The 17,416-nt window shown below is 37.7% G+C and overlaps 1 protein-coding gene across 1 annotated transcript in view; it reads left to right on the top strand.

Moving 5' to 3' along the window:
- Positions 1 to 17,416, top strand: part of SPON1 (spondin 1) — a 1,605,397-nt gene that overhangs the window by 818,207 nt on the left and 769,774 nt on the right. The gene's annotated exons all lie outside the window — the stretch shown is intronic.

Raw genomic sequence — 17,416 nt, 5'->3', positions numbered from 1 at the left:
TATGTTGGGAGTTATACGCTAAATTAGGCTTTATAACATCCTATGTTATTGGCATATTTATAATTTCAACAAAATAAGTTATTATTAGCATATTTTAAACATCTATTTTACCAGAATTAAATAGTTATGAGTCTAGCAAGACTTATTTGTTTACCAACTGGTTAAAAATCTGAAATGTTAAGAATATTTATAGTGTCATTGCACACTGAGATGTATTTTATAAGAAATGCACTCCTTTTTGAGATTAGTTTCTTGTGAGCCAAGCAGACAGTATGTTTCTTTTTTTTTTTTTTTTTGCTAAAAATGTCTTTACACAAATTAATTATGCTATCATAGGACATCAACTTTATTTTTGTGTGTAAGAGCACTGCATGAGGGCTATTAGATAAAGTCACTGACACTAACGATATAGGAGGGCAGTACAGTTTCTTGGTGATGGTAAAATGACATAATTGTTTAAACTAGGTGACTTGTCCATCATTTATCTAGGACTACCACATGTAGAAATAGAACTTCTACAGTTCACAGACTGTATTGATTGAAGAATGTTGTCTAGAAGAATATATAGCACTTAAACTGATTAATAGTAAACCAAAAAAATGTTAAATCACTGTGCCATAAAGATATTGTACAAGTATGAAGCAACATCTGTGTTTTTGTAATGACTTCTGATTTTGAAGATTAAATAATTTATTTTATGAGAATATGTTCTTGAAGTACTGATTTGTTTGTCTGCTTTGACTTAAATTCTGTCCACTAAAAATTTTGAAAATCTTCAAAATACACAGCATGATCCAGAGTTTCAGACTGTAATACCTATAATTCCTATTATTTGGTACATTATGCTTCAGTTAGACTCTGACAGGGCATTTTAAACAATTACTGTTCAGTCCTCTTTAGTATCATTTAACATTTACTCTTTTACTAGATCATTGCAGTTTGGTGACTTTCGTAATTGCCGTTTTCTAAATAGTGTTGGAGTTTTAAACAATCATGTTTGCAATTTATGCAAATCTATTTCATTTAGATGGTTTATTTCTATTTTTAATTAGTGCTATACTAAAGATTTTATTCATGATACTGAAAAATGTGCACAAACTTAAAATGATGGTAGGATTGTAGAATATCATGCATAATGTTCTACACTCCAAAAAGGAAAATAAGGGATATGTATTTGTACCAATTATCAGAAATCCTGAAAGAATAATTACCAGCAAGCATAACATAAAATATTGCACAGAATACTGGATTATCATATTATTTTGTAATGACAATAACTATGAAAACTGTGGAAAAAATCTGATTTTCAGCATGTCATTGTCTGCTAACAATTCCGTTGTTTATACCCAACTTTTTATGTCATAGTAACTTTTAAAATATTACTGTTATTTCACATTGCCTGCAGGAAGATAAAATAAAGATAATACTTGGTTTTGGTTTGATATCATGTAATAATAAGCATCCTATCATTTCTGTAACACAAGTTTGTTAGGCTTTAATGTGACTTGAAATTATTAGAAGCACCCTGTTGGTGCAGAGTGATAAAGTCTTGACTATGACTCAAGTGACTCCCTTACCTGATTGTATGGTTACCTGATGGAGATGCAGGAAATAAAGGCATGCCTATGGTCAGGTGGAATAACACTATCCTATGCCACAGGCATGTAAAGGACAGGTGGCTAGCCTTTGGGAAAGTACAGGCATGTTCTTCCAGATATCCAAGCAGTGAATGTTGCTGTCTTGTTCAGCAGGTATTAAGAAGCATATGCAGATGCATGAGGAGGTGCAGACAAGCATGCACATGCATGAAGATGTACAGAGAAGCATGTACATGCATGAGGAGGTGCAGACAAGCATGCACATGCATGAAGATGTACAGAGAAGCATGTACATGCATGAGGAGGTACAGAGAAGCATCTACATGCATGAGGAGGTACAGAAAAGCATGCACATGCATGAGGAGGTGCAGACAAGCATGCACATGCATGAAGATGTACAGAGAAGCATGCACATGCATGAAGATGTACAGAGAAGCATGTACATGCATGAGGAGGTACAGAGAAGCATCTACATGCATGAGGAGGTACAGAGAAGCATGTACATGCATGAGGAGGTACAGAGAAGCATGCACATACATGAGGAAGTGTGCTGTACCCGATGATGACATTGGCCACACATCTCCCACCCAAGAGGGGGGCCCATGGATGTGAAAAAAGGCTGTTATTGCCTGGATGCCAACAAGGAAAAAATAACTCTTATGGCTTTCTGGCTGATGGCCTTCCAGAAATGGTGGAGGCTTTCTGCTTGGCAGGCATGAAGCTAAGACGTTTCCAAAAATATTAGCAGCATAACTCTGAATCAAATAGTGAGGTATTTATAAGACTTACTTTACAGCTTTGGTTAACCATTTTTTTAACCATTGCCTAGCAGCAGATTCTGTATCCTTTTGTGCAAAGGAGCAAATTTTGTGTCTTCTTTGTCCAGTTACAGGCAGTAGCTTTTATTATCTTCTTGTATAAATGTTTTGAAAAAAATATATCCTAGAGTAAAGTAATGCTAATAATGTGTCATTTTTATGAGTCAGTGACTGCAGGCAGACCTCTCAACTGTCCTGAATATTGTAGAAAATTCCTAATTTATGACTTTAATACCAGACTGCCGCAAAGTACTGAGTTGCACCCTTTAATTACATTTTAATACTGTTGCACCTTTAAGGCAATTATTCATCCATTTAGTTATTTACTTGTTTATGTATGTTCAGTATGTATGAATGTATGCATTTATATATTTTTAGTTGAAGGAAGGCTATAACATCTAATGAACCTTTTTCTTTTTCAAAGGCCAATGTCAAGGACCTCTGGCTGACCAGATTTCTAGATCATTGCAAATTTGGAGCAGTCATAGAATCTCCCACTGACATTAATGTTCTCTAAGAAGGACAGACACAAAAAATACCTGGTTTCAGAGCCACAGGCTTAAACAAAATGCCAAGAAGTGCATAACAGTATCCTTTATGAGGTCAGCTACCCTTGGTAATTATCAGATTGACAACACACCACTAAGAGTTGACTCAGTATTCAGGGACTTGGGGACACATGTATTTTGTACAAACACATCAGGATTAAGGCTTAATAACTTTAACTTAGGTAACCTGTATGCAAACTAGTTATTACACTGATACATGCTCATTATCTGGCTGCACTCTCAAAATGGCACTGAAGCTAACATGCACTGTCTGTTTATATGCATGTGCAGGCCTTGAAATGCTTCTTAAAGATACAGCACACACACTCTGTTCTACATCCTCCATCTTTGAGAAATAGGTCATGCAATATTGATAATACCAGTTGACATGCAGTCAATACAAATAATTCTTTGTCACGCAATTATACAGAATTAGATACACGTATACAAAATCAAGTCCAGGTCAGTGTGTATTTCACACTAGGCCTGGAAATACAACCAAAATGTTTGACATAAAATTTAGAATCAGATTTAGCAACTGGGACTGTCTCTGCTGAATGTTCAACATTAGGAACATCAGGAACTTCATCAGGAATGGAAGTAGAAGTTAAGACACTTTCTGCAATAGGAACATTGTCTGGATTGCTCTGAGATCTAGAGTCTGTATCACAAGAACAATGCTGCGATACCGATTCTGGTACAGGAAGAAGATGTCTGCGATTTCTCCTGTACTCCACACCCTCAGATTCTATGAAGCAGGATCTCGGCTCTATACATCTACTGTTACTTGACCAATCTGATCAAAATATTTCACCCTTTGTATCCTCACTGTTTCTCCTTCTTGTAATGGATGAAGAAATCTTCTCAATTTATCATAGCTAGACTTCTGGAAAGAATGCTTCTTGAATAATTGGCATCTAATGGCTCTGCTGTTCTTAGCTTTATGCCTCAACAAACTGGATCTAATAGGCAGTGTTGCTCTGGTTTGCCTGGATAGAAGTCTCTGAGTAGATGAGCCAAGAATATCATCATGGAGTATGTTTCTGAGATTGAGTAAATTCAAAAAGACATCAGTATCATCACACTTTGACCTCTCAAGTAATTGCTTTGCACTCTGTACTGCATGTTCAGCTAGTCCATTTGACTGTGGATATTCTGGACTACTAGTGGCATGTACAAAGTCCCATTCTTTTGCAAATTTCTGAAACAACTGACTGGTAAATTGAGTACCATTGTCAGAAACAACTTTGTGTGGACTAACCTAGACTGAGAAATGATGTTTCAACTTAGTGACGTAAGGTTAGGTTGTAACCCGATCTCAATCCAGTTCAACCAAGAGTCTACCAACACTAAGTAATGCGGATTGTTCCACTGGAATATATCAGTGGCTACTCTTGATCAAGGTAGTTCAGGAACTTGACTTAGCTAAAGTGGCTCTCTTTGCAAATGCGGTTTAGTACTATCGCATACTAAACAAGAAGAAAGTACTTTATCAATGTCTTTTACTAGAAAAGGCCAAGATCCTAGTTGTCTCACCCTTCTTTTGGTAGATTTGGAAACTGGGTGACCACGATGCAAAATCCGGATATATTCATGTTGCAAGAAAGCAGGAACAACAATTCTAGGACCTTTGAAAATAATGCCATCTTCCATCAACATCTCATCTCTGTAAGGAAAATAAGTTTGCACTTCAGGTGGTACATTAGATTGCTTTGGCAGCCATCCACCATTAATGTAGTGGTTCAGCTTCTGCAAAACTGGATCAGTCTATGTATCATCTCTCAGCTCATCAAGTCTTGTGGTAGAAAAATTACTCACTTCCATTATGTCAAAGTCAAAATTCTCTGTGTCAAGCTGTTTTGTTGTATTTCTGGGTGATCTGGATAAGTTATCAGCCAGATAAAGAAGTTTGCCTTTTGTATAGACCATCTTGAAGTTGTACTTTTGTAATTTGACCATCATTCTTTGTAATCTCACTGGAGCTGAATGCACAGGCTTCTTCAGAATAGTAACTAGAGGTTGGTGATCAGTTTCAATCTGAATAGCTTGACCATAAATATAACCATGAAACTTTGAACATGGAAATACTATTGGCAAAAGTTATTTCTCAATTTGAGCATATTGCATTTCAGTCTGGGTAAGAGTCCTAGATGCATAGGTTACTGGTCTGCTTGCACCAGGACCAAATTTTGAATCCTCACAGGAAAGTTACAAGTTTATTAACATTATAGTATCTTAATGTAGGTGGGATGGCAATTTTCTGCTTAAGGTCCTCAAATGCTTTCTGGTGTTGTTCCAACCATGACAGTGTAACATTTTTGTGCGTCAACTCACTCAGAGGTGCATCAACTCACTGAAGTCTGGTATAGACTTGCCTAAACAGTTGACCACACCAAGAAATCACTGTGGAGATTGAACATTATCAGGCACTGGCATTTCAAGAATAGCTGCCTGCTTGGATGGGTCTGGTCTCAAGCCAGTGCTGGTAAATAAATGACCTACATATGTAACTTCTGGTAGTCTGAATTTGCACTTCAGAGGATTGAGCTTTAAGTTCACTTCACATGCTCTGTCTAGAACTTTCTTAAGGTTTCTGTCATGCTCTGCTTCACCATTGCCTCCAACCAATAAATCATCTACTATTATGGCACAAGGATAACCTGAAAAAAATTGCTCCATTGCACGCTGAAATACTTCAGAATTTATTTCAAACGGCATCCTTAGGACTCTATATCTGCCAAACAGGGTACTGAAAGTAGTCAGTAATGAGGATTTGGGATCAAGCTTCACTTGTCAAAATGAACTTTTTGCATCCAAGACAAAAAAAAAAAAAAACAGTGGCATTCAGCATTATGTCTGCAACAAATTCTTCGACTGTATGCATTGGATGATGCAGTCAATTTAATGCTTAGTTCAAACCTCTTGGGTCAATACATATTTTGATTTCTTATGAGCCTTTCTTGTGGACTGCTACCATGGATGACACCCATTCAGTTGGTTCTATAAATGGACAAATAACACCTTGCTGCACCATTTTATCTAACTGAGCTTTAACTGTATCCTGCATAACTATCATAACTTTTCTTGCTGTTCTGACCACTGGACTGACCACTGGGCCTAACTTCATAGAATACACTACTGGAAGTTTGCCTAACTTGTCACCGAAAATATCAGCAGACTCTGAAAAAATGACTTCAGAAAAATTGCAACTAGGATATGTGCTTATATGATGAACTTCTTTGATAAAAGAAAGCAGATTCAATCTTAAACTGTCTCTGAGACCCATTAATGACTGCACAGGTCTTTGGGCTACTTAGAATAACAAGCTGTAACAGTTCCTAGCCAAATAACATGAAAGCAATACTGAGCCTTCGATTTGAATTTCTTCACCTCCATAAGCAACAAGTTTCGCACTACTAGCCACTTTCAGTTGTTCACCAGCTCTTAATTTAGCAAATGTGTCTGGTGACATAACATTACACTTTGAACTGGTGTCTTTTTTGAGCTCGGTGGATTTGCCACTGATTTGGACAGTACAAAATACTTTGTTCTTTGCCAATGAATTCACTGCATCAACCTTTTCACTAATTACTGATACACCATCTAAAGTGAAAGTAGAATTGCAGCTCTCTATATGATTAACTTGCTTTTTTGAGTGACCCTTCTTTATAACTGTGTAAAGTTTACTTGATTTGCAAAACTTTTGAAAATGGTTACATTTTTTGACACTTGAGGCATTGCTGACCAAATGCCAAGCATTTTTCAATTCTAGACTCATTATTGGCACCACAGTTGTGATAGTTAACTATAAACCTAGATTTTGGTTTTGCTGATTCATGCTTATACTTCACTGAGCAACCTTTGTTTTGCATTGAGCATGCTCCTTTAACTGAACCTATTCATGGAACTTGCTAGAAAACTACGTGGTTTCCTCTGGGAACTTACAGGGGCTGTGGCTGCCATGTGCTTAGGCCTGCTCCTGTTTGTCATGTTTTGCATGATCTCTACATTTGCTCTGGAGGCTGCCGAAACCATGCTCTAAGCACTTACAAGCATACTTGTGTACCTTTCTGTAACTTCATGGATTTGACAAATCTCAGTAGCTTTGCTCAGAGTTGAATCACTGTCACAAAGCAAAATCTTTCTCACAGCAGCACTATTAATATCACACACACAAGCCTGTCTTTTATCAACTCATCTTTTAAGTCACCAAACAGACACATTTTAGCTTTGTTCTTTAGGTCAGTAATATAAGCTGCAAAAGTTTCCCCTGGTTTTTGATCTCTTGTGAAAAACAAATGCCTCCCTGATGTAACATTTGTCTGGGGGTTACACATTTTTCTGAATTTGCACTTCAAACACTCGGGGTCTTCCCTTTTCTATGATTACACAACAATATGGCGATTTTCACCTTCTCCTTCGTATACTGTTGGTTTATAAACAAATGGACATTCTCTTTCAATGGCCTCTGGCCCTGCTAGGTTTAACAAAATGAATGCCCTGATGTGTGCATCTTTGTCGGAATAAAAATATCATACTCTTGCTCAAATATTCTCCAGTACTCTACAATATTCTGATCAAATACAAGTGGTGAGGGCTTTTAAAATCCATCTTCCATATTATCACATACCAGCGAAGGGTTTTTGCAAATATGCATGAACACCCACATATATACATATATATTAATTTATGCCAGTATTTGTAACTATGCCCAATACCACAAGTCTCTGAATAGCTGAACTTTGCGAAATAAGTCTCTTGGGCACTGCAATATGCTTGAAATTACTGTACTGCAAGAAATCACCTCTTAGTGAAAGAAACATTTCAAAATAACAGCACTGTGTAAATAAACAGTACATAGCACACTGAAACTTTTACAAAATGGCAGTACTTAGGTAGATAATTATTTACAGTACAAGGAACACTCTGTAATGGTAGCACTTCATGAATAGATACACTCAGCACAAGAAACTTTTCAAAATGACTATACTTTGACTGTATTTCACAAAATAGCTGCACTTTGCACACAAATAAACTCTTTGGAATGCTTGCACAGTAATAAGCACACACTGTAAGCACTTTTACACACTTTGAGATACTTCAAATAGTTATGCTATTTCAGGGATTCAATTAATGCAAAATAGTAGTTTACATCAAAACACAGCACTTTGCCAAAAAACATGCAGTTGCCTTGCTTTATTTGCACTTAATGTGCCATTTTTTGCCCTTATTATATTTGTTTTGCTTGTTTAATCTCTTTTCATGCCCATTATACTTTTTTGTGCTGTTTTACTCCAAACATGCCTGTTTTGTTTAAACACACTCATTTTGCCTTAAACATGCCTGTTTTGCATTTCTGAGGTAATTCCAAACCCCTTATATACTTTTCTGATACTTGTTTTATCAAATCTCTTAATTTTAAACATTTTCTTTAATCTATTATCCTTTTGTGCCTCTCACTTGTTTAATAATGCAGTTTGTGCTGTTATAATGCTCCATTTTATCTTTTTTATAAAATAAACTGTTTGTGCAAGTTTTCTTTACCTTTAGTTCTTTTCTAGCTCTTTTTTGTGCTCGTTTCTCTTAGTTTACCTTCACCGTTAACTCCGCACCTCTTTGCCTTGCAAAGCAGTCTCTGGAATTCCAGTTCTGGCACCATGTTGCTCGTCTAGTCAGGATGTAATAGACAAGACTTTGTGGGTTCTGGTCAAGCAGCTTTATTGTATACAAACTCATCAGGATTAAGGCTTAATAACTTTAACTTAGGTAAACGTATATACAAACTAGCTATTACATTCATACATGCTCATCCTCTGGTTGCACTCTCAAAATGGCACTGAAGCTAACATGTGCTTGCTATTTATATGCATGTTCAGTCCTTGAAACACTTTTTAAAGATACTAAACACATTATCTGTTCTACAGCCATCATGTGTGTATGGTAGTGAGGACATTATTTTATGTTGTGCAATTTATAAATAAAGACATGGCATCCATCAAACCTGTCATTGAGTACAATGCCCTTTTTTGTATGTACTTAATCAGGCACATCCAACAACTGAAACATCCACAGAGGTTTATTACTGAAAGAATACAGTGCATAAATAATATGTCCTATGCAGACTGCCTCAGAAGGCTATCCATGCTCTCTGTTTCCTACAGGCTGCTGAGGGGAGATATATGCCTGGCATACTAGGCATCATCAGACCACAATCTGATGAACCACCTGCATATTTTCAAAGAAACAGCACCTGAATTACTCTATCTAAAGTCTTAAACTTCTCTATGATTTCAAAAAGGACCTGATAGAGAGACATGTATATATATCCCAAAGACTACTCCTTCTCTGGAACAGGATTACTATCCTTGTGAAGAAAAGTTTCTCCCTAACCAAATTCAAGTATATAGGCAATAGGTAATTCTTCCCTGGTTTGGCATCTATATCTTTAATAGACAAAGGCAGCCTATAATTGTTTTATCTCCCATGTCCCTGCTTACATTTAACAAGAACCAGAACTTGCCGGAGAATTGGGATGTATGACAAGGCATAATAAGGCCCGAGTGGTCATTAGCCTACTACATAGCTATGAACCTATTAAAGGGGGTGAGAGTGAGAGTCATGCAAGACTTATAGAGAAGCAACAAAAACAGTCTACAGTATAGGAGTTGTTGATGTTGTGTTAATTTTTCTTTATATCAGATTAATGTTATTGTGCTTCATAGATTTAGATGCAGTATTTCTTCACTTGTTACACAAGTGTGCTCGAGCTTATGCCACTCTCCTACCCTACCCCTCCATTCCCACTCACCCACGCTACAAATATATTTATTCTAACTACAGCACACCCATCTCTACCAACTGCTCAGTCATTGTCAATTACATCTAATTAATTAAGTAATCCCCACAGGCCATCCCAATCCCAACCCCCTCACAATACTTATTTATTTATTTATTTTTATTTATTTTACATTTGTTAACTGGGCTAGTCTAACTGGATATATTTCCATTTTCAGTAGAGGCCTAGGGAGAAAAACTCCAGTAGTAGCAAACAGAAATTAAAGCCAATATTGTTGCATAGTAAATGAAAGGATTTCAATAAAAATACAAGTAATAGTAAAATAGGTATTTACACTAGAAAAGTGACATACAGCATAAAAGAAATTATTATACAGTATGATACGTGAGGAATTTCAGTACATCAACGGGATAGAATACACACAGTACGTTGATTTGAGTTTACTAGTTACAGTCCTGCTTCCAACGGGTAAGGGGTAAAGTTTTAGTAAAGAAAATAGAAAAAGGAGATATAAGTAGTAAAAGCAGAAGATTAGTCAGGGGTTGCTGCAGGGGCACAACCAATGGGTTTTGAGGTGTCTTTTGAGGTTTTGTTTAAAGAGAAACAAGGAAGAAAGTAAAGTTAGTTCATTTGGTAGTAGGTTCCAGATTTTTCCCGCTTTGTTAGAGAACAAGGAATCTCCAGCCAAGTTGTTGGACTTACTTATGCTAGTGAGAAGTTTGCTAGAAGAGCGAAGTGAATTTAGATTTTTGTAGGGAATTATGAGGTTGTAGAGTATAGGAGTGCTGTTAGGTTGGTAGAATATCTTGTGGGCAATGGTGAGTTGGGAAAATATATTCTTTTGTAGTTCAAGCCAGCCTAGCTGCAGTAGATTCAGACAGTGGTGAGTTCTAAAGGGATTGCCAGTGGCAAATCTGGTGATGTTATTATAGGAATTAGCTAGTTTGATAAGATTATTTTTCTTTAGGTTAGTATATATGGGTGAGGCGTACAGAAGAGTTGAGATTAAATGGGAGTGAGCAATCTTGGTTCTGGCTGTTGGAGTTAAGAAAAGTTTGATTCTGTATAAGGAGCCTATTTTTCTGTTGACTGTTTTTATGGTGTAGCTTATATGGCTATCAAAATTAAGGTTATTGTCAATAGTAATTCCTAACAGTTTAGTGGTAGAGTCGGGGGATATAAGTGTGCCATTATTGGAAATGACTGAGAAATCATTGGGGGAGGACTTAATGGTGGGTGTAAAGAGCAGGAGCTGAGTTTTTTTAGGATTGAGAAAGAGGCAACGTTTCGAGAACCCTGTCTCTACTATGTTAAATACCTTCTGAGTTAGAGAATGTAGTTCTGAAGGGGAGTTTGCTGAACATATTAGCACAGAATCGTCTGCATATAGAATGCAGGTGGCTTGAGGAACTGCTACATGGAGGTCATTGATAAATAGTGAGAAAAGAAGAGGTCCTAGAATAGAGCCCTGAGGGACTCCAAGGGTGACTGGCAGGAGGGATGATATATTATTTTCCCAGAGGACTGCCTGTTGCCTATTGCTGAGGTAGGACCTGAACCACTGAACAGCCTGAGAGTCAAGGGAAAGGGATTCAAGAATGTTTATCAGAAGGGCTTGGTTTACCATGTCAAAAGCTTTTGAGAGGTCAGTAAAGCCTGCAGATGAGAGGTTGTTTTTATTGCGATTTCTATTGATGGCATCTGTAAAGGATAATAGGGCAGTTGTGGTATTATGTGATGGCCTAAAGCCATGCTGGCAGTTAGCTACTATGTTATGTTGAGATAAATGGTTTAATAGTTGACGGTGAATGCATTTCTCCATAATTTTTGCTAAGGGTGATAAAAGAGCTATCGGCAGGTAGTTAGAGTAATCATTTGAGTTACCACTTTTGTGTAGGGGGAAAATATGGGAGATTTTCCAGATGTCTGGAATGATTCCCTCCTTAATGGTTATATTTATGAGGATGGATATAGGATAGACAATTACTGTGGCTGCTTTTTGCAGGTATTCAGATGGTAGTTGGTCAGCAGAAGGAGTACAAGGCTTAAGTTTTTGGATGAATTTGAAGATGAGAGTGGTAGAGTTGGGTTGCAAATGGAATGTTGGTAGAGAGCTAGGTATGGTGGTAGGAAGACTTGAGTTATCTGGGGTTAGTTGACTGGCTAATGATTGTATGGTCTCTGTGAAAAATATATTGAAGGCATTAGCAGTCTGATGGGGGGTATTTAGATGGGCCCCTAGTGGGGTAGGTGTACAAGAGTGCCCTGGGAGAAGGAGTTTATTGATACTTGACCAGAACTTCTGAGGATTATTTGGTGAGTTTGCTGAAGTTTACAGTAGTAGTTTTTTTTGTCTGTAAGTATTTCCTTTTTTGTACTATTTCTCAACTGCCTAAAATTTTGTTGCTCAGAGATATTTTTGGTAGCTCTGCACTTAGCTCAAGACCTGTTCCTAATCATAATTTTCTGTCTGGTTTCTTTAGAAAGCCAGGGGACTGGTTTGGACTTCATTCTGATAAACTGTTTAGGTGCATGCTTATCAAGGATCGCTAAGAATTTAGAGTTAAGATACTTAACAGCCTCTTCAAGTGGGAGAGTTTTTAGAGGGTTCCAATCACAGGCACTAAGTTCATTTTGGAATAATACTGGGTTAAAGTGTTTGTTGGTACGTGTAATCCTATAAGTGGGGGGGGGGGTTAAATATCAATTTTTTGCCATATAATTTAGGTCAAAGTATGATCACTAACATCGTCAGGCAGAGTTCCTACCTTATAAGCTTGTTGCTGTGTATTTATAAGTATCCAATCTAAGGTGCTCTCTTTTTTGTTTGGTTTGTTGATTCTGGTTGTGGAGATGATTGTTTGACTAAAGCCATGAAGGTTGATATGGGAGGATGGATTATCAGTGTTGACACATTTCCAGTCAGTATTAAAATCACCTAGTATTATTGTCTCTTGTGGGTAAGTTGAGGACACCCAGCTTAGAATATCCTGTGTTGTACTGCTATTATTACCAGGAGGTAGGTAGATATAGAGGATATATAAAGATTTACTAGGGTTGATTTGAAATTTGGAGATAAGGACTTCTGCCTTACTATTCTGAGGTGGGTTGTATGGTAAGGAGGAGATCTAAAGTCCATCTTTGAATAGAATTGTTACTCCCCCACCCTTATGTTTTATGCGGTCTTGCTCAATATATTGCATCCTTGGGGAATGATTTCATTGTCTTTAGTTCCTGGTTTTAACAATTTTATGTCACCCAGAAGATGACAAAGGAGTGGATATCTAGAAGGGCATGGAGATGGGCTTCCTTGTTATTAATACTGTGGCTAATAAGATGTCCTATTAGGAAAGTTAGGGAGTTTAGGGTGGGTAGCTAGGGTAGTGGGATTGGTAGGGCCAGGGTTAGGGTAGATGTCACCGTCTTTTAAGGAGGGATTATTTAGTTTTAATGCAGGGTTATATATAAAACTAGTTTGATATTTCACTTTCTTTACTGTGAGTTTATTGTATTTAATGTGCGAGAGTCTGTGGTATTTAGCTAGCAGATAGCTGGGATTGGAAGTGATATTTATCTGACTATGGGAGAGTATACGACTGTGCATGGCTGTTTGTTTTGGAGAGTAATTAAACTGGTAACAGTACAATTTTTCAAAGGAGGTGAGTAGATAGGCTGAGATGAGGACAGTTGTAAGTATAGTCATGAGTATTAGTTTGGTTCTAATAGCTTTGGTTGCTGTAGGCATATTGTTGAGATTACTAATAAAAGTGTAAGGAGGTGGGACTGGAATACACTCATCCTCTTACTATTTCTTACCTTACAAATTTAGATACAATACCATGTTTTCCATACCCCTGAATACAAAAATGTTACTCTTTTACATGTCTATTATTTCCCTGCTTTCAGTAGCCCTCCACCTCAGCACTTTTCGCAACCTCAAGATTATCACCACACATTCTCCTACTTTCCATTCCCCACCGCACTTAAAACTTCACACGCTAACTTCTGTATAGCACCACAACTCTTCAACTCATCTAAAATAGAACTATTTTCATGCAAATACTTACACACCATTACTTCCTTGCATGCATTGCTTAAACACTCCCAATCAGTAGCTAAACTCCTGCACCCGTCTTCTCATAAAAAGTCTGACTTACAATTAAGTGGTGATATACACCCTAATCCAGGCCCTGAATCTATCCAACAAGATCCCCTTAACACACAACTTACAACTCAACCATCAAAATCTTCTAACTGCTAGACCTTTACCAACCTCCCACATGGGGGCTGCACCCACCACACCACTCGGCCTTTAAATATACCAACTCTGAGATCGCACTACAGTGCAGAAAAGGGAAATCTTCCCATTCCATGCTGTATGGAGATCTCCATTAAAACATTCGAACTTTCAAAATATTTGATCATATGGTGTCAACCATATGACAGTCGAACTTTTGAAAGTTCAATCATCTAATATAGACCCAAAAATAGCTCAGACATTTTTCTCATAAACATGAGTCTCATAAGCTTACTAAACAAAATAGATGAGTTACATGCCACCCTTTCCCTGCGCACCTCTGACATAGCAGTCCTAACAGAAACCTGGCTTAAACCCCACATAAGCAATAACAAAATCCTTCCCCAGCTACAACATCCTTAGACTAAATAGAATACAAAAGTATGGTGGAGGAGTAGCAATATTAAGACATACTTAAGCTAGAGCAATTACAGGTAACCCCCCAGACTTAAATAACATGGAACTAGTAGCCTCACACCTAGGTATCAACCATAATGAACGCATAGACTTACTTTTCGTTTTATATCCCTCCCAGCAACAACCCATCTATAATAGAAAAGTTGCTTTCATGGTCATCTATCACATTTAGCCAAGAAACCATAATAGTAAGATACTTCAATACTGACTGGCAAACTTGGTCCTCAGATAATCCCTCCTACTACATTAACTTATATGGTTCCACCCAAATGATACACACAGCAACAAGGGTAGAAAAAAGCAGCAACAAACATTCAATTCTTAACTGGATCCTCATCAACAAACCCTCACTGATCCATCACTCAGGTTGCCTTCCAGACAGCCTGTTATCTCCTATCAACCTATCTCTTGAGGCACCATAACTGTCCCACAAAAGTTGTAATATGCAAACAAGTATGCAATCAAAGAAACTTTTCCACATACACTTTTAAATTACTTCTTCAGAATTGTGACTGGTCCCCTCTAGAACACCTCCTACTAGACTCAGCTGTTCAATATTTCAACAATAAATTTCTTGATATACTAAAAAGCCTAACTCTGATCAGGAATATTAGAATTAAAGCTAACTACTGTGCATGGCTTACCAAAGAAACCAGACAGCTAAACAAAGAAACAAAGAGACAAACTCTGGTCCTAATATCCGGCCAGCCAAAGCAAAGTCTCATTTGATAACCATCGTTACCTATGAAATATATCCAAAAAACAAATCAAGAATGATAAAAAAGTTTTCTATACCACAATCCAACACAAACATCAAAATAATCGACAAATGTCCTGGGGTACCATTAAACAACATCTACATCCAGGCCAAACCTCAATCCCATCTCCCAATACCACTAACTCAAAAGAAAGTATAGCCACCCAATTCAATTCCTTTTTCATAAACTCTATACTCTAACTCATGAAAAACAAATATAATACTCCACTAGTCACCCAACCTGAAACCACAGTTACCCCCACTAGTACAATACTCTCACTACAACCCATCCAAATAGACAAAATAAAAAAAACTGTTAACCAAGCTAAAATCTGTATCACTTGTCACTGATAAATTACCAAATTAATACTTCAGATAGCAACTGATGTTATCTCTTACTCTGTATCTGTCTTGATCAATAGAGCCATCTCAGAAACAATACATCCCCAAGATCTGGAAAATTTCCAGTGTAATACCTCTCCACAAAGTTGGCTCCTCTCTAAAACTTTCCATTTATAGATCAATGTTGTTGTTGTGTCTTTTGGCTTTTCCCAGTTAGGGGTCACCACAGCCGAACTCCGGTCTGCTAATGATTTGCAGTAGATTTTTACATGCTGAGTTGCCGGCCCTGATGCACAACCGTCAACGAAGGTATGCCCATTCACGCACGTCTCCACACAGAAGACGCTCTAGCTGAGAATCGAACAGGACATCTTACTGTGAGGCAACAATGCTACTGCAGCACCACCACTGCAGTTCCATTTATAGATCAATATCCATGCTATTTCCCCTTTCAAAAAAATTTAGAAAAATGCATCCATTCTCAATTATTGGACCATCTACTAACAATCTTCTAGCCTATTCACAAGATGGAATGCAATGTTGTCCCATCTCACCTTCATTCTTGCTGTTTCAGTTTGGAGCCAAAATCTCAGCTCTGACTTGGCCTATACTAAAGCTCGAGAGCTTCTACTGGCCCGAGGCTGAGTCCTATCCTATGGTGCTTAGTGGCTATTCCCCAGATCTTGTTTGCCGCTTGAAGCTTCAGGATTGTCTTCACTGGCTCAGGCTTGAAGAATTTCATATTTTATATATTTTATAATAGTTACTTTCTAATTGTTATCTGTTTTTACTTACTAGTTCTATCGTAATAGCCTTGTGCTATTTTAGGCTTTCTAAACATTGTAATTTTACCTTGCGGCTATTTTCTTTCTTTGGGGCTTGTTGTCTCCTCAAGAATCCATTTAAATTAGAGGATTCTTGCCCCTTTTCTTCTTTTTTTCCCTTTTAGGAGTACTCCTTTTAAGTTAGGGGTGTTTACTCTAGTGGAGGAGATAGTCGTTTAACTTAGAGACTTCTCCTCCTCCCTTTCCTTCTCTTTATATAAAAAAAAAACTTATTTTAGATACCTGTTTTTTGCTATCTTCTCTTTCTATAAAAGTTATAGTTTGTTCTAACTTTTATTGAGAATTTCTTTCCTTATAGCTAGCATGTCTAAGGAAACAGCTAAGGAACACAAGTCAGGATTCAAGAAGTGTGATTCTTGCACTCAGAAGATGTCCATTACTGACAGACACATTAGTTGTATGTACTGTTTGAGTCCACTCCATCTTCAAGACTCCTGCTCCATTTGTCATAGTTTTAGTGCCAGGGTCTTGCAGGAAAGGAGGAATAAGCTTATATTGAGCAGCTTATTAAAAGTGGATGAAGGAAATAAGACCAAAAAATCAGACAAGACTCAAAAGTCTGCTTCACTGGCTTCAGTGTCTGAGCCGACAAGCAGCTCCAAACTTGACAATTCTTCAGCTCCGAAAGTTGTCAGGCCTGAAAAACATGGTTTTCCCTCAGTTCCATCTATCTCATCGGAACCGTTGAGGAGCCAAAAAAGGAGCCAGTCACCTACCTTAGAGCCTGTTTGCTCGATGCCAGTGTCTCCTTTACTACTGTTAGTGGCAGGTAGCTACAAGGCTTCCAGTCATTCCTCTAGATCCTCCAGGCCATCAGATGATGATGTGGAGTGGGTAGTGAAGAGGTTGCTTCAACCCTAGCTGAAATTCTCTCAAGCACAGCCTATTGGATCTTGGAGTCGACAACGGTACTGTCTACTATGCCGATTCCTCCTCCAACTTGAATGAGTTTGGAGCCAGAGAGTATGGAAGTCATTGTGCTGGAAACGCCGGAGCCA

The sequence above is a fragment of the Protopterus annectens genome, chromosome 17.part0, assembly GCF_019279795.1.
Source record: "Protopterus annectens isolate FY-2018-M chromosome 17.part0, PAN1.0, whole genome shotgun sequence".
In the NCBI taxonomy this organism is placed as follows: domain Eukaryota; kingdom Metazoa; phylum Chordata; order Ceratodontiformes; family Protopteridae; genus Protopterus; species Protopterus annectens.
Note: the sequence above shows the minus strand (reverse complement) of the source record. Positions and strands in the feature narration are given on the sequence as shown.